Source organism: Phodopus roborovskii, unplaced genomic scaffold (assembly GCF_943737965.1).
Source record: "Phodopus roborovskii unplaced genomic scaffold, PHOROB, whole genome shotgun sequence".
NCBI classification, from domain to species: Eukaryota; Metazoa; Chordata; class Mammalia; order Rodentia; family Cricetidae; genus Phodopus; species Phodopus roborovskii.
Window position 1 is genome coordinate 19,587,412 of NW_026125059.1, and position 17,407 is coordinate 19,604,818.

Genomic DNA, 17,407 nt, shown 5'->3' on the forward strand with positions numbered 1-17,407 from the left:
AAGGTTTTCTTCCCATTTCTGCCAAAAGCAAAAGTGCATATTCTTTTGTTTGTTTGTTTGGTTGGTTGGTTGGTAGGTTGGTTTGTTGGCTGGGTTTTGTTTTGTTTTTCAATACAGAATTCTCTGTGTAATAGTCCTGGCTGTCCTGGAACTCACTCTGTAGACCAGGCTGGCCCCGAACTCACTGAGATCCACCTGCCTCTGCCTCCCAAGTGCTGGGATTAAAGATGTGCACCACCACTGCCCAGCTAAAAGTGCAGATTCTTAAGAGTGGTGTGTGAGCCCCAACGAGGCCTGGCTCTGCTGTGAGCTGAGGCATTAGTAGTCATGTACATTTGAATTAATTAAAGTAAAACAGTGCAGTTTCACAGCCACATCTAAGTGCACACTTCCTAGTGGTTCCCATGTTGCATACCCAGATAAAGACCATTCCATTATTCCAGAAAGTTCTGCTGCATGATGGTGCTTGCCTGCCTCTCAAACCACAGTTAGCTAACAAGAGCCTGATCTTTGCAGCTCCCTTGTACAAAGGCATCCTACTTCAAGGAGTAAGTCATGTGACACTGGAGCCAGAGGGCATCTTGGGGCTCAGGACAGCATGGGGGTGACCAAACCCAGGAAACCCCGTATGTGCAGCATTCAAATAGAAGTCCTGGGGGTTGAGAACAGGATTCAGCTGACTCCTTCCTTGCTTAGCAGAAGCCAAGTCTGGGTTCAATGCACAGCATGACATAAATCGGGGATGGAGGTGAATGCCTGTGATCTGTGCACTGAGCAAGTACAGGCAGGAGGATTAAAGTTGGAGGTCATCCTTGGCTGCATGGTGAGTTTGAGGCTAGCCTGAGCTACATGAGAGAGACCTGATCTCAAAACAAACAAATACGGAAACAGGACCGGAAGGAAACAAGAGGGTATAAGTAAGGCTGCAGTGGGTCTCAAAGTATGCCAGGCCCGGGCATCCTGTGAAAGAGGCCCCTAGACCCTTTCACGGCTTCCACAAAAGTCAAAACTATTTGCATAAAAGGAGGAAGGTGCTGCTAACCTTTTCTGCTCTCACTCTGTCCCTGGTATCTGAAGGTCCCAATGCTACACAACAGATGACTTAAGACGCTCAGGGTAAAGCCCAACAAAGAGATGTACAAAACTTAACCGGCAACTCTCTTTCTCACTACTTTTGGTTGTTTGTCTTAGGGCCGTTTATTTTTCCATCAAAATGTCCAGCATGGTTATAACACATGATAGGTTTATGGTTCCTTTTTTCACACTTTACTTCTCTACTGTGGCACACAGCACCGTGGTGATGCACACGTTGAAGTCAAAGGGTAACCTGCAGTAGTTGGTTCTCTTTCCATCGAGTTCTGGGTTCTGGGAATCGAACGCAGGTCATCAGGCTTGGTGGCAAGCACATTTACCAACCTGAGGGCAGGCTGGGCTATATCGTGAGACTGTCTTATAAAGTCAAAAACATTAAAGATAAACAATTTACATAAACAAAAGATCTTTAGGATCCTTGATTTCAGGGGTTAAAGTACTCCCCAGACCCCAAAGTTTACTAATGCTGAACTATTAGACCTGGAAACTTTTGGCTGAAGTCTCCCCCACATACAAACCTTGGAGAACCTTCAAAGGAAAAGATCAAAGCTTCACATCATCACAGACCCTGGGTTCTCTGAGACTAAGGAAAGGGGCCTTTCAACAATCACTTGAACTTCTTGAAGACTACATTCCCGTCTGCAAAATCCACCTCCCAGAATTCCCAGGGTACTCGAGAATTAAGGAGCTGGGTAGGGTTGCACATCTACTAGCAAAGAAGAAGGGATGGGGGGAGACATGAAGACAGAGCACCCTCCACCCACCAGGCAAGGCTGTCTCAGGTTGATGGGAGACTTGGAAAGATAGGTGGGTCAACATCTGTGGGATGAAAAAAAAATAAAAATAGTTGCCTTCTTAGGGAAATCAAACAAGCCTGAACTTCAGGAAGACATTGATGATCTCCTGGGTCCTTTGCTTCAGTATCCTCCCTCCAGACTGCCTTTCATTCAAGGTCAACCATCAGGGATCTCCAGTCCACCCCCTTAGGAGCCAAGAGAACCAAGAGAATGTCCCATCTCCCTCAATCCCTGAAACTAGACGATAAGCCAGCAGCAGCTGGAAGGAAACAAATTGAGTGCAACAGGGTCAAGGCTCCAGGTGTCTGAGTGGATCTATTTTCAGTTGTCAATAAACCAAGGGCAAGATTGAAATATGATGCTTGGCTTGCATACGCTTTGCTTTGCTTTGGTTTAGGTTTTGGTTTGAAGTAACTTGGAGTTTCTGGGTCTGGTGGCAGCCTGTCATCCCAGCTACTTGGGAGGCGGAGGCAGGAGGATTTCAAGTTCTAGTACTATCCGAGCTAGAGTGAGTTCAAAGCCAGCCTAAGCCATTTATTGAGACCCTGTCTCTAACTTAAACAAACAAGCCAACAACAACACCAAATAAATGAAAGAAGGAAGAGAGAAAAACGAAAGGAAAGAAGGAAGGAAGGAAGGAAGGAAGGAAGGAAGGAAGGAAGGAAGGAAGGAAAAGAACCAGTACGGTAGCACACCCCTTTAATCCCAGCACTGGGGAGGCAGAGGCAGGTAGACCTCCGAGTTTGAGGCTAACTTGATCTACAGAGTGAGTTCCAGGACAGCCAGTGCTACACACAGAAACCCTGTCTCGAAAAACCAAAAGGGGGATAAAAAAAAAAGGCAACAAGAAACCCTGAGGCTCTAGCTCAGGAGTAGAATGCTTGTCTGACATGAATGAAACCTGGGTTCAATCCCTAAGACAGTAAAATATCAACTGCTCCTCAGCTACAAGCACTCCTCCCAGCAACCCCCCAACAGCCCCCCTAAGCACCCCCAAACCCACTCACATCCCAGCCTTTGGCACTAATCTGTTCCCCATCTCCAGGCTTTTGTTTAAACAACACTATAGAAACAGGAGGAGGAAGCAAGTAAGGTCTGAGGTTCATCTGAATTATCCTATGTGCCAATAGTTCATTCCTTTTTATTGCTATCTAGTATTCCACTGCGCATTAATTTGTTTTCCCATCCAGCTACTGGAAAAGATCTGGGTTATTTCCAGTTTGTGGCTATTAAAATCATGGATACGTTTTCATTTCTCATGGAAGAATGCCCTCAGAGCACAACTGTCAGGTGATCTGGTAACTGACCCAGTTAGTTTTAAAGAAATCACCACGCTCCTCTCCAGAGGGCTTACGCCTGTTTCCCTTCCCTCCAGCAAGGCATGAATGAGCCAGGCCCCCTGGCAGCTCTGTACCTGCTTTGTATTTCAGCCACTGAGATAGATACTATGACTGGGTTGTTTGTTTGTTGAGTGCACCAACACACAGTGTCATGGTGACTCAGGGCCTCACTGGAACTGGACAACCAGATGTTAATTTTGCCTCTCCTTCTTCAAGTGAACACCTGCCCCAGGACTAGCCTGATTCAGAGATGGATAGGAGACCAGCTCTCCTTTCCGGAAGGCTCCTCTGCCTATCAATAAAAACAAAACAAAACAAAAAACAAAAAAACAAAACAAAAAAAAAAAAAACCCACCCAATCCTCTCAACAACTTAAAGAAGCAGGCACTGTCATGCTTATCTCTCAGGTAAAGAAAACAGAAAGATGAAGTCACTTACTCAACATCACACTGCCAAAAAAAAAAAAAAAAAAAAAAAAAAGAGCTGTGGTCCAGGGATGCAGCTGTGTTGTTGAGCTGCTTGCTAACATACATGAAGCCTGGTTCAAGCACACACATGCACACACACACACACACACACACACACACACACACACACACACACTGGAGAGGACAGGGTTGCCCAGACTGAAGAGATCTAGAAAGTCTGAGGTCTGTGAGGTACACTTTTTGACTACTGGCCAGTCTTAATCAGCAAACCTCCTGTAGTCCATCACATTTATCAATCTGTTTGGATTTAGCCCACACCATCGTCAACATCTCAACCACATTTAAAACTTGGAATTTTTATATCCAATATCAGAAATTCAGCTTTTCTTAGAACATCTCAAGATCTGGCCACATAGACTCACATGGCAGCCACCAAAAGGTGCAGAGAAAAGCTGTACTCTCTAATGGAGCACATACCCAGTCCCCACCCCCATCCTACCCCATCTGACCTCATGTTAATTGTCACTGATCACTAGCTCCTACAGTCACTGAGTCTGGACCCCTGAGTTAGACAGAGGGACATGGCAGCATCCAAACATCAGAGATCTATGGAAGGCCATCTTGGAATATCCACAACAGAGCAGGGCACAGTTGCTTACACCCGCCAGCATAGACAGGCCTGCAAGCTGTCCAGCAAGCCCTCGACAGAGGTGTTTAGAGTGTCAGGGACTGACAGCAGACCGCATGCTTATGTCACTCCCCAGAGAAAAGTTACCACTGGCATCCAACTCACCTAAGTGTCCAGTGTCTTACAGTGCTGACTGCACACATGGCCACTGACCACACACTAGGGAGGAGGGCCCCAAACAATACCAAGTGACAGCAGGAATAAGTCATGCCAGGCAGCTGCATGCCAGAGCACTTTCCACTTCTCAAACACCTTCCTAGTTGGGTATGGTAGCTCATGCCTGTGATCCAGCACTCAAAAGGCGGACACAGGCAGGCTCCGGTGAATCTGAGACTAGCCTGGACTACACAGTGAGCGTCAAGATAGTCTACACTAATAGTATAAGACTGTGTCTCAAAAAGTAATAAATAAAAATCAAAAAAAAGAGACATTCCTCAGCCATCATCTCAATCAGGAGTTCTAAGCGTGGAAACAGAACTGACTCAAATGAAAGTCACTATTTTGTATGCTTAATGCGCACTAATAAAAACTACTGAAATCCAAACCCGGTAGTACAGCCCTGTAATCTCCTCTCCTCTCTGCTTCCCTCCCCTCCCCTCCTCTTTTCCCTTCCCCTCCCCTTCTCCCCCCTCCCCTCCCCTCTCCCTTCCCCTGCCCCTCAGTCTGATGCTCATAGTGGGTAACATCTTTAGAACCACACCAGAGTCTCCCTCTTAAACACATAGACAGTCCCCCTGAGGTTCCCAGCCTGGGGGAAGGGGACAGCAATGGTATTTAGATTAAAATATAAAAACATCATTTGCTTTCCTGTGGATTTGTTTTCACAGTTACTGTTTATTTATGGAAGTGACATGAAATTTCCTTTTTTATATAACTCCATTTCAATCTACAACTAGTAACTTGGTAGTAAAGAAAAAATGAAATAATGACAGAATTCAGTGTTGGCAGGATATGTAAGTTACTGACATTTGGGGAAGCCGCCTCACAACGACAACTGGTTCTCATGACAACAGTCTTAGACGAGAACGCGACTCACATGGTTTGGGGGGAGGCATGTCTTGTGGTTTAGTCTCAGTTCTGGAGACGGAACTCAAGGCTTGTATATGCTAAGCAAGGGCTCTACCACTGAGTTGCAGCCCCAGCCCCGGAAGCATCCATATGTACTCAAATATTTTCCAAGCACTTGACACATGCCAGGAATGTGCTAAGGGATGAGGACATAGTAGGTAAAAGACAGACACGGCCCCTGTCCAGCTGATGGATGACAAAACAGACAAGGGAATACAGACTGGGTGGCAGCTTGTAGCAGGAGCCTGACTCCTGGCATGGTGCTCCCCACACAAGCTCCAGGCAGACAGACCTTGCCACTGCCTTGCCCTCTTTGCTCTGGGCTAAGAAATTAAGGACAGTTGCCCAGCCCCCTGGAGAAAGATAAGGACAGCATCTCCCCAGAGCCAGTAAAAGGGGCCAGGGCATATTTTCTGTGACTTTGCCTACCAGCCCCTCCTACCTCACCCCTTGGGTTCCCTGGAGCAGGGCCCCAGGACAGCTCCCTCCTGACTGCTAGCTTTCAGGTGACCTAGTTTCCCCCAATAGACCCACACACCTCCTCCGCCCCCATCTGAGAAAACCCTGCTCAGGCTAATTAAAGAATTGCCTAGTGCGGCCAACAGCAGCCAGGCACACACACCCCTCCCCGCACCCCACCTCCCCACACCTGAGAAGGACAATGGCCTGGGTGCTGGGAGAGCCCAGGAACCCAGGCCTCCAATGAGCTTGGAAGTGGCTTCTTCAAGAGACTCTTGCATCCCAAACCACCCTTGAACAATGGAAAGTATGCAGGGTACCAGGCCCTGGGAGAATAATAATCTTAGTACTTTACAGAGATCCCCAGAGAAGCCAGGCCTGGAAATAAACCCATGGTGGTATAGACATATTTTAAGCCTGGTGTATGGTGAGCGTACCCATGGACCATCACACAGGCCTGTTGGACCTCTGCTCATAAAGGCGCTGGGCTGGGGGTATGAGCATGGGAGGGGTCTGCACAAGCCAAGGCAATGAAGTCATCCAGGAAGTATGTGTGAGTGTGAGGCCAGGGGAAGTAGGGTGGGGCACTGAATTTCCCCAACATCTGGGCCATGTACCAAAATAGTTCTATTGTGACCAACAGGAAGTTAAAGGTCAAGGCATTGGGCCCTGGGAGAAGTGAGGAATGGGTCCCTAAGGTGCTGTCACCTTGCCCCTCAGACCATGAACTTACCTATCATCTAGCAGAGTCTAAACTTGGTTCTTGTCTGTGCACATATTCACCCTTGCAGCCATGAGGAGAAGGGGACAGTGTGTGGTTCTGGGCTCCCAGAGACTGGACACCACAAGACAAGGGCAAGAAAGTTGACCAGGGTCCTGTGGGGAGGTGGAACCTTAGGGTGACAGGAAGCACTGCAGGTGAGTGGGGGTGCTGCTGGGAACAAGTGTACCCCTGAAAGAGCAGATTTATGGGGTCACAGACCTCCATCATCCTGGGCCCTGACTGGTTAGAGCTCTTGACAAGGGCCTGAGCCCAAACACAGAGATTGGTTCTAGAGTAGGTATATATCCTAAGGTGGACCAACCAGAAGCCTTTTCCTTCCCCTGAGCTAGAGGACTCAGGGGAGGTGCTGCTGAAGGCAGTCTTCAGATGAAGCAAAAGCTCCACTGGCACAGGACACAAGGGGGTCCTTTAATCACTAAGTCCCTGAACTCTAGCTACCCAAGCCAACAAACCCCATTTATTATGTAAGTCAGTTACTGATAACATCCTAACACTCAGCAAGGATGCTAGTGAGCCTGGGAAGGGCTGTGGCCTCTTGCAGAAGACTACTACCCATATTACTGTACTTTCTCCTACAATGGTCACTTCTGGTTCAACAGGTCTGGATGGAAGGCCAGCTTGAGGGAGGGCAAAGGGTCAAGGCTGGGTTCCTATAGTGGTCATGTCTGTTGACTTGAGAGAAAGGACCACACACAGCATACTCTCTCTCTCTCTCTCTCTCTCTCTCTCTCTCTCTCTCTCTCTCTCACACACACACACACACACACACACACACACACACACACGCACACACACACACACACACGCACACACACACCCACGCATGCGCGCGCACACACACACACGAGCAGCTGATTGACATATCTTTGGAATTAAGCCTACTGGTTTGAGAAAAACAACATGAGGAAAGGTGAATTCAAACTGAAGAGACTTTCAAACATGAGTCAGAGAGAAAAGAGTTTCAAAGTTCACACTACTAAAGAAAATGTTCAGCATGCTTTCATGGTTCCTCTGCTATTCTTCTCCGCTGTCTTGGCGGGCTTGGGAGGAAGGGCCACGAGTGCTTTTCTCTGTGTTTCCTGCACTGCCAAGCACAAGGGGAAAGGAAAACAAAACAAACAGGCCTGGTGCCTCCTCCCAGCTCTCACTCGGGCCTGCTTTTTCTCTTCAAGGATGCACACCACCGCCCACCCACAATCCGTCTGAATAACAGCATCAATACAGAGACATTCCACTCGTGAGCAAAGAGACGTGTGGGCCCAGGGTGCTCCAGATAGCTGAATTAGAAATTACCCCTGTCCCTCAGGCCTCATTTTCAGGGGATTGGTACACTGGTTGTCCTACTGCTGTAGGAATGACCCTTTTAGACTCTGGGCCCAGCAACCATACATGGGTTTCCTGGATCTAAATTTGATGAGGGATGGGGTCCCGATGGGCCTGCTCCTCAACTCTCTTTCTCCCAGCTATATCCCTTCATTCATACCTCTGCGTTGTAGCCCTGACTCTTTGCCTGAAGCTCATTTATAGGTCTTCAAATTTATGAGCAGGATCCATAGTCCACAGGAGTGAAGAATGACCAGACAATCCACGGATCGAACTCTCTAGGGAGACGATGCATGGTCAGCCCTGGGGCACTAAGGACCTTTGTCTGGACTATCTGAGGATCCTGGTTGCTCCAGCTTCAGGCAGAGTCAGGCTCGTGGACAGGAAGTATAAAGAAACAGCATCTGCTTAGCATGAGGAGAAAACCTTCTAATGCAAAAACAGAGGCCAGTCCTGGAATAATGTCAGGGTCTCCACAATTCAATAATCACCCATCAGACTGCAAAGAGACAAGACCGGCTGCCCAGGAGCCGAAAGCGTGGCTGGACTGGGAAACTACCCTATCAAAAGAAAGGATTCTACTGAGCATGTCTGGAGCCCCACAGTTGACAATGCAACCTGTTGGGCCCATTTCAAGCAGATGACTGCTAGGTGTTTGGGGATGGCTCTCATATAAAGGCCTCCTTAGGCTTCCAAAGAAACTTCAAAGGGGTCGATGGTTCGGTGGTCATAGGAAACCCATGAACATATCAATCTTCCACAGTGAGCTTCTCATTAGACTCTTGAATCCAGAGAAGCCAGACCACTTGGAGGTAAGAATGCCATTGTGGGGAGGGGCACAGGGGACAGATACGACAGTGCAAAGGCCAGACCTAATACAATGCCTGCAAACATCCCATGTGGCCCTGTCAATCACAGTCACCAGGGTCCCAAAGACGCTTATATAATAGCTAAGTAGAGGGAAATGGGAGTCTTATTACACACACAGTTCCTCCAAGATTGGGGCTGTGAAAACCCCACCCCCATGCAGGAACAGAAAAACTCCCTCCAGAGCTAGAGGGATCATTTTCAAAGCAGGCCACCTGTGGCCACAAAACATCCTCCTGGATCACAGGTCATTAGCAAAGGGATGGCTGTTAGTCTTGTCTAGATCACCTCCTCTGCAGCCCTCTCTCTCTCCCTCCCTCCCCTACTTAAGACCCTAGTCCTCAGTGTAGAGATACGGCTTAGTGAGCAACACACTCTGCACAAATATGAGACCACAGTTCTGATCCCCAGAACTTACACAAACAGTGTTCTGGAGGGGAAGACAGGGGACCCCCAGATCAAATTGGCTAGATGAACTGGAAAGATCTAAGTTAAATACAGCAAGTGGAGTATGTGTGAGAAAGACACTCAACACCAACCTCTAGCTTCCAGGTCACCTACATACACATTAACACGCATGCACACATGCGCGTGCACATGTATACATGCAAAAACGGTTTAACCCCTAGCCTTAAACACAAATGTCTAGAATGTTAGCCAGACAGAAAGGCTCCTCGGATCCCAGGATATCATTTGAACAACACAGAATCACTGTCACAAAATCACTGTCACCAAAGGTATATCCAGCTAACCTACCCCTGAGGTAGAATGAACTAGGCTCCATCATGCTAAGATGCTGAAGGCCAGGTTCTAGAAAGTGACATCTTGAGCCAACTACAGCAAATGGTAGTATGTACAGCTGACTGCCCCTCTCCCTGTACTATCCCTGGAGCACAGAGACACAGTGTGTGTTGAGGGCCCACCTGATACCCTTCTCCATCTGGACAGAGATCACTGGCTTGTCCATCCCCAGCACTGTGGGCTATACAGCTTTCCTAACAAAGAGAAGGAGCACTCTGGTCCAATCACCGGCGAGGCTCCTCTCTCCCCAGCAGGCTCCTGGGAAACACCCCTAGTGAGCTGTGGCACCACTACCCCTCCCCCCCCCCCGCAGCCAGAGCCAGGCTCAGCCAGTTGTTGGGAAGTTGTGGGGATGAGAATTTTACAAGATTCTTCATATGAACTATTTGCTAAGGTGTGTAGAATAATGCCAAGGAAGCAGGTGAATTTGAGGATGGCCCTACCTGGAGGACAGGATGAGAGAGGGAGGGGCCAGAGTGAATCTGAGTGGATTCCAGCTCTCGGCCAGTCAGTGGACCATCTGGGATACAAATGCAAAGTTTATGCACAAAAACAACAGCAGGAGGAAAGAGGAGAGACTCCATAAGCACCCTCAGTGTTTTAGAAGATCTTCCATATGAAGTACAAGATTTTAGAATCTACAGCGTTAGCAATGAGACAACCAAGAAGGCATGCTGGTTAAGAAAGCAGACAGACCGATTCCGCAAGAGAGAAGATAACAGTCAAGATCGTTACAGAACAAAACACACGCTTAGCTCAGCTAAAGGGAAGCCTTTCAGGGCCTGTTATCTGTGCCCACAAAACAAACCCAGAGAGAAAGCATGCCAAGAAACAATGGCAGCCTCTCCAATTAGCACCCTTCCCCCCATCAAGCTCCAGTCTCTTGGGAGTAGTGCAACAGCTCTGAAGGTGTAGATACTGTCTCCATTCCAAAGAGGAGATGACTAGGCTGCAGCTATAGCTCAGTTGGTAGAGTACTTGCCTAGCATGTGTGAGGCCCTGAGTTTGATGCCCAGCATCTCATAAACTGGGTATGGTGGTACACACCCGTAACCCTAGCACACTGGAGGTAGAGGTAAGTGGATTCAGAGTTCAGAGTCATCCTTGGCTATATACCAAATTTGAGATGAACCTGGAATATATGAGACACTGTCTCAAAACAAAACAAAAACAGAAAATACACTCGGAGGATAGGGCACTTGTAAGTAGGGCTGAATTCCAGCTATTCCGTGTTGGCATCTCTTCTTTATCAGCTTGCCATCTGTTTGATGGGTCGGTGCCTAAACCATTTGCTTGGGATGTTTAATATCTCCCGTACTTGAAAATAAAAGGAAAAAAAAAAAAAAAAAGAGGCAGGCAAAGAAGATGAGCTCTGAAGTCTGACTGGTATAAGATGAATTATTGTTTGTTTCTTGGTTTTCATTTTGTTCTGGCTTGGGGCTTTGTTTTAAGTCAGACCAACCAGGAACTTACTATGTAACCAAAGATGACCTCAAACTCCTGATTCTCCTGCCTCCACACCCGGAGTGCTGGGATTTCAGGCCTCTTCTGTGACACTTAGCTAGGAGAGGGATGCTTAAGGGAAAGAAATGAAATCCATGCAGCGTTAAGAAATAGCTGATTTAAGTCTGAATTTCACTTAGTGTTAGAACTGACTGCATATGTAGGCTTAGGCAGAAAGTGGATGTACCTCGTTCTAAATCCATCACCTGTCAAGGCCTTTAGGGGCTCAACCTCCATGGCTAAATAGCCCCTTTCTGGTGAGTAAGCTGGTGTATGAGTTTTCATTCTCATTTCTGGGAACAACTTCCAAACCAGACTCACAACAGTGACTGTCTGATACTCTCTTGCCTAGGACATGAAACAGGAAGCTTCCAGAACCTTCCCAGTTTGATGAGTGCTTTTTTTCTTTTTTTTTTTTTTTTTTTTTTTTTTTCATCCAAATGCAATTTTTGAAGTTTCCTGGTACTGCACCTGTGGCTTCCTGGGTTACCATGCAGAGATGCACGCTGCAGCGGACTGCATGACAGCTCTTCTCTCACTCCCCTGTGATCTGCAGCCAGAGTTCCTCTCTTTGATTCCCTCCTCCTGGGTGTGCAGAACTCTGAGTAGACCTCAGCCTCTCTATTCCCTTTGAACCTGAAAGTCCCATTGCAGGAAGCCGTGTTACTATAGCAATAGAATTTAGCTTCCTGAGTCAAAACCTGAGGCTCACTCTATTAACCATGGTGCTTTGCACTCAGATGTCTGGAACGCTCTCGTTTCCTTTCAAACGATGGCACCTCTCTCTAATTCATAGCTCGGGCCATTAACAAGTAACTAGTTTGGAGGGGTTCGTGTGTGTGTGTGTGTGTGTGTGTGTGTGTGTGTGTGTGTGTATGTGTGTATGAGTGTGTGTGTGTGTAAATATGCAGATGCATAGGGGAAAGGAGGGAGGTCAGAGGTTGATGTCTGGTGTCTTCATCACTCTCTACCTTAGTTTTTGAGACAAGTCTCTCATTGTACCTGGAACTCACTGATTTGGCTAACCAATGAATTCCAGGGGTCCATCCACCTCTGCCTCTCCAGTACTGGGGTTACAGGTGTGTGCCACCATAGCCAGCTTCATACAAGCATTTTACCAATTGATCCATCTCCATAACCCTAATTTGGGGTTTTCTTCTGGCAATTTTCTCTTTTATTTTCAATGTAAAACCTTATTTTTACTTAGTCAACAAATGAGTATTCATTTTCACCTACTGCACCAGAAGCAGGAAGGTGGATGGTTCTAAGGGATTCTGAATGGACAAAGCTGCTGTTCAGCAAGATTCTACGCTAGGAAGGGCAGAGCGTTCCTGCTGGACCAACCTTCCTGCCTACATACAACTGTGACCGTTAGACTACCCATCCGCCCTCCAAAGAAGAGCCTACTGGAACTCACCAAAAATCAGCCAGAAACTGGAGGGAACTCAACAGTTAGAAGACAGAATAATGGCACAAAGTGACTTGTATTTTCTAGCTTTTGGATGTGAGGGAATTTCCATCAGACCTGTGTGTAGCAGCTAATCTTTGGGTAAAAATTTCTCTTGAGGGACCTGAGCAATTAGAGGACAAAATTCAGTCAGTGAAAGATGCAAAGTGAAGAAAGGTACCCCCACTACCACCCCCACAAGACTGTGGCCCTTAAACATTGAGTAGTATTTTCATGGCTGAGCATGTAGAGAGGGAAGCAGAAGTTCAGGTCCACCCTCAGCTCATAATGAGTTTGAAACCAGTCACAGCTTCCTGACAGCCAGCCAAGTCAGAAGGGTAGCTGGCAGAGAAGCAGGGTGGAAGATCATACCCAACACTTCGTGGATGCTACATACCCTGGAAATATGCCAAGCAATGCAAATCGGGCTCAAAGAAGTGACCGAGATCTCAGCTGCTGCACACTGTGCTAGCTCATTTTATGTCAACTTGACACAAGCTAGAGTCACTGGAAAGGAAGGAGCCTCCATTGAGAAAATGTCTCCATAAGACAGGCTGAAGGCAGGCCTTAGGGCATTTTCTTAATTAGTGATCAATGTGGGAAGGCTCAGCCCATGGTAGGTGGTGCCACCCTGGACTGGTGGTTCTGGATTTTGCAAGAAAGCAGGCTGAGCAAGCCAGTAAGCAGCACTCCTCCATGGCTTCTGCATCAGCTCCTGCCTCCAGGTTCCTGTCTGCTCTGTTTGAGTCGCTGCTTTGGTTTCCCTCAATGGACTGTGACTTGGGATATGTAAGCCAAATAAACCCTTTTCTCCCCAAGTTGCTTTTAGTCACAGTATTTTATCATAAGTAATAGTAATCCTCACTGTAGCCCTGCCCAGGGGATGCTGTTTGGAGTTGGATCTTGAGTGAGCTAGTAGCCAGTTATTTAAAATCTTTCATTTCTGAGAAACATAATAGAATTCAGACTATCTCCAAAACTTTGCAACACTCAGGATGTAATGTAAAATCACTATAAAGGGGCTAGAGAGATGTCTCAGCAGTTACTTGCACTTACTGCTCTCCCAGAGGATCCAATTTTGGTTCCCAGCATCCACATGGAGGCTCACTACCACAGTAACATTAGTTCTGGGGGATCTGATGCCATCCTCTGGCCTATGTTTGCACCTGTGTGAGTTGTATTCCTCCCTAGGACAGTTATGCAGTTCTGATATTCTTTATCTTTCCTAGGATCTTCCTAGTGCCTGGCTCTAGGTAAGTAAGCTTTGAAGAGCAGAACTATAACATGACCCTCAAGTCAGATCACCTCTGATGGTATCTTCCCATCCCACTTGGGCCTTAAACAGAAAGAGACACAAGTCTTTCCTGGTCTCCTCTCAGAGCTTCAGAGCCATCCCAATGAGCCACATGCACACAAAACACACACCTGAACATTCCTCTCCTCAGCAAAATGCCCTCCTCTATGGAACTCCAGGCCAGGCCAATAACAAGCTCCTGCCACAGGCATCCATGCAGCCCTTCCTCGTTCCCATTAACACCTTTTAAATCAAACACAGCTCTGCCTGAATCACCCGGAGACGGTGGGAATACACACCCAAACCCAGAGCAAGACCACAGAAAACAGCAACGGTTCTGCACAGATTCCCAAGCCCTGAGTGGGATATGCATTGGTGCAAATGCATTCTTAAAGCCACTCTGCAATATCTTATAAATGTGGGCAAACACACTCCTTAATCTAGCAATTCCGTCCCTAGAACAGACCCAACTGAAGGTGCTAGGTGCAATCACTGAGGGGCACTTATCAGAAAACTGACAGAATCATTTGTAATAGACCCAAAATATAAACAATCCAAAATGGGACTGGAGAGATGGTTAAGAGCACTGGCTGCTCTTCTAGGGGATCCGGGTCTGATTCCCAGCAACCACATGTCTGCTCACAACTATCTACAACTTCAGTTTCAGGGGAATCTGGTGACCCCTTCTGGCCTTCCAGCAGTTTGCACACATGGGGTACACAGCCATGCATGCAGACAGAACATTCATACGTTAAAAATAAATAAAATAAACAATCCAAAATGTCCAGCAATGATAGCATAGTGGGCAAGTGCTGTGTCCCCATAATAGAATATTACACAGCAATGGGAATAAGCAATGTCCAGTCATCAAGAACAAGGGTGAGTCATAGAATCAATATTAACCAATATTTTTTCAAACACATTAAGAATGCCCAGTGTATGATTCTCCTTATGTAAAATTCAACAAGAAGAAATAACTGTTAGCAAGCAAGAAGGTAGTGTCAAGGAAGGAGTGATTGGACAGAGGCAGAGCAGAGCTTCTAGGGTACTGGGAATGTTCTATGTATTGAATAGGAAATGAATAATGTGGACGTGTACAGTTTGTGAAAAACCCATGTAAATGTATGTATTTTCTAAGGATGAAATGAGAATTAAAATGTATACATTTTTTGAACTCATATCCTCATTGTTCATGTTTTTTAAACAAAAAATAAAAATATAAAAAGTCTAAAGCCAGTCCTTGGGATGTAGAGACCAGCAGAGCTGTGGAGATCACTACATCCAGAATAGCCAAAACCATGAGCTTCAGGGTCAGTGAGAGACCCTACCTCAAAAGATAGAGGTGGTAACTGAAAGCATACAGACAGCTGGATGTGGGGCCACGACACATATCCACAAACATGTGCACACATGCACATCTACAGACAGACACCACCACCATCTACAGACAGATACACACAGACACACCACCACCACCATCTAAAGACAGACAGACAGACACACACACACATACACACACACACATACACACACCACCACCTAAAGACAGAGAGACAGACAGACAGACAGACAGACACACACACACACACACACATACACACACCACCACCTAAAGACAGACAGACAGACAGACACACACACACACCACCACCACCACCACTGGTTTGCTGTTGTTGCTTGTTTTGTTTTTGTTTTGCTGATTTCTTTCTTCATTTTAAAAAGAAACCCAACAAGCTGCCTCAATGGATAAAAGTGCTTGCACACAAGTCTGATGATCCAGTTCCAATCTATTGAACCCAGGCAAAGAAGAGAAGCCACACTACAAAGTTGTGTGTATTTTCTGCATTGCTTTTTCTTTTCCATAATAAATCATTACAAGTTTTAAAAGAACACTGGCAAGTGAGAACGCCCCCTTGGCGTGTTCTAGGTTAATGGGTCTGAGGTACAGCCAAAAATTGATAGGTTTGAAAGTTCCCCAGGTGGGTGTGAGATGCCTCCAAGAACCACCGTGTCAGGACTTGGCAACCATCCCTGCTGTTTCTTGAAGCAGAAAGTTCTAATTCCCCAGAAGGTCTAAAGCAAGATGTTTCTGTAGAACATGAAGTGCACCAGAGGATGCTAATGTGCTCAACATGGAAAACAGACTCCATGATGGAGTAACGTCCTTGCTTTAGAATTATCACCGACTGCATTGCTGATGCCAAGCTGAGTGCTTATCTACTCTATCGGATTCAGTGCTTATAACAGGCATCAGAGAAAGGTAGGTGTGTCTGTGTGTGTGTGTGTCTGTGTGTGTGTGTGTGTGGTGTATGCATGCACATCTAAACACTGGCAATAGAGGAATACATTGAGTATCCTGAATTATCACTCTCCACCAAAATCACTGGAGACGAGGTCTCTCGCTAAACTTGAAGCTAGGCTATTACCAACAAGTGCCAATAACCCTGCCTCTGCCTCTCGCTGTATAGGGCTTACAGGTGTGCAGGGCCATGCCTGGCTGGGAATTTAAACTCAAGACTTCTTACCACTGAGTCATCTTCCCATTCTTTAGGTTAGTTTGTTTGTTTGTTTTTGTTTTTTGTGAGACAGGATCTTACTATGTAGCCCTGGATGGCCTGAAACTTGCAAGCTAAACTAAGCTGGTCTCCAATTCATAGAGATCTACCTGTCTCTGCCAACCAAGTGTGAGCACTAAAGGCGTGTGCCACCTCTCCAAGCCAAAATCTTCATCCATGACCACTGCTGAAGCTGCCTCTACAGTCAGAACTTAGAACGCAGGACCTTCATTTACAGTGACCTCTGCACCATGAACAAGGTAACATAAAGTAACAAGTGAATTCCCTTCCAGCTGATACCTTCAACTGCTCATTGCCTGAGCTGTCCCAAATGAGTGAACAGATGCCTGGAACACAGAAATGGTAGCTCAGGCTTGGCTGCCTGAGTGGGTGAGAGCCCCCAGCTGGACAGGCCTCTTCTTTTTGCATAGGCGGCCCCTTTACAAGCCATAGGGAGGTCTCTGATGCTCACTTCCTCACTGAAAAGCACTGTGTGTGTGTGTGTGTGTGTGTGTGTGTGTGTGTGGTCCACCACAGCCAAGCATACCACCCACACCCAACCTTTATGACATCCAAGGGTGTGAGTTTTGAAAGCAAGCCCTCTGCTCCCTCCATCTCTGTCTTTCTGGACCAGCATATGGCTCCTCCCACTGGGCGGGATAAGAAGTCATTGCAGGCTTCAGATTTACCTGCAAACCCTTTCTCAAATGAATCCCATTAGTAAACATGGACACCACCAAAAAACCTAGTTTGGAATTGTCCCTTCCTAACTTCCTGCCTCTTCTGCTGCTTCCCAGGTAGCTGCATCATTTTTTGATTCTCATTAAGACCCTCCCACCCCCACCCCTTCCTATTTCCTGGAGAGTTTGAGACAGAGTCTTGGTAAGTAGCCCAGGTGGCCTTGAACTCATAATCCTTTTCTCAAGTGCTGGCATTACCCAGGCACACAGCACCATGCCCG

General features: G+C 46.8%; 1 protein-coding gene across 6 annotated transcripts in view; it reads right to left on the bottom strand.

Moving 5' to 3' along the window:
• Ppp1r16b (protein phosphatase 1 regulatory subunit 16B) overlaps positions 1-17,407 on the bottom strand; it is an 89,948-nt gene that overhangs the window by 62,721 nt on the left and 9,820 nt on the right. Inside the window, exon 2 of one of the 6 annotated variants that reach the window (XM_051187420.1) lies at positions 1,857-1,911. The exons of 4 other annotated variants lie outside the window; for them this stretch is intronic. The gene's annotated coding sequence lies outside the window, so the exon portion shown is untranslated. Of the gene's footprint in view, positions 1-1,856; positions 1,912-10,090; positions 10,147-17,407 lie in introns of those variants that run through there. One more of the 6 variants, XM_051187437.1, reaches the window with a different exon arrangement.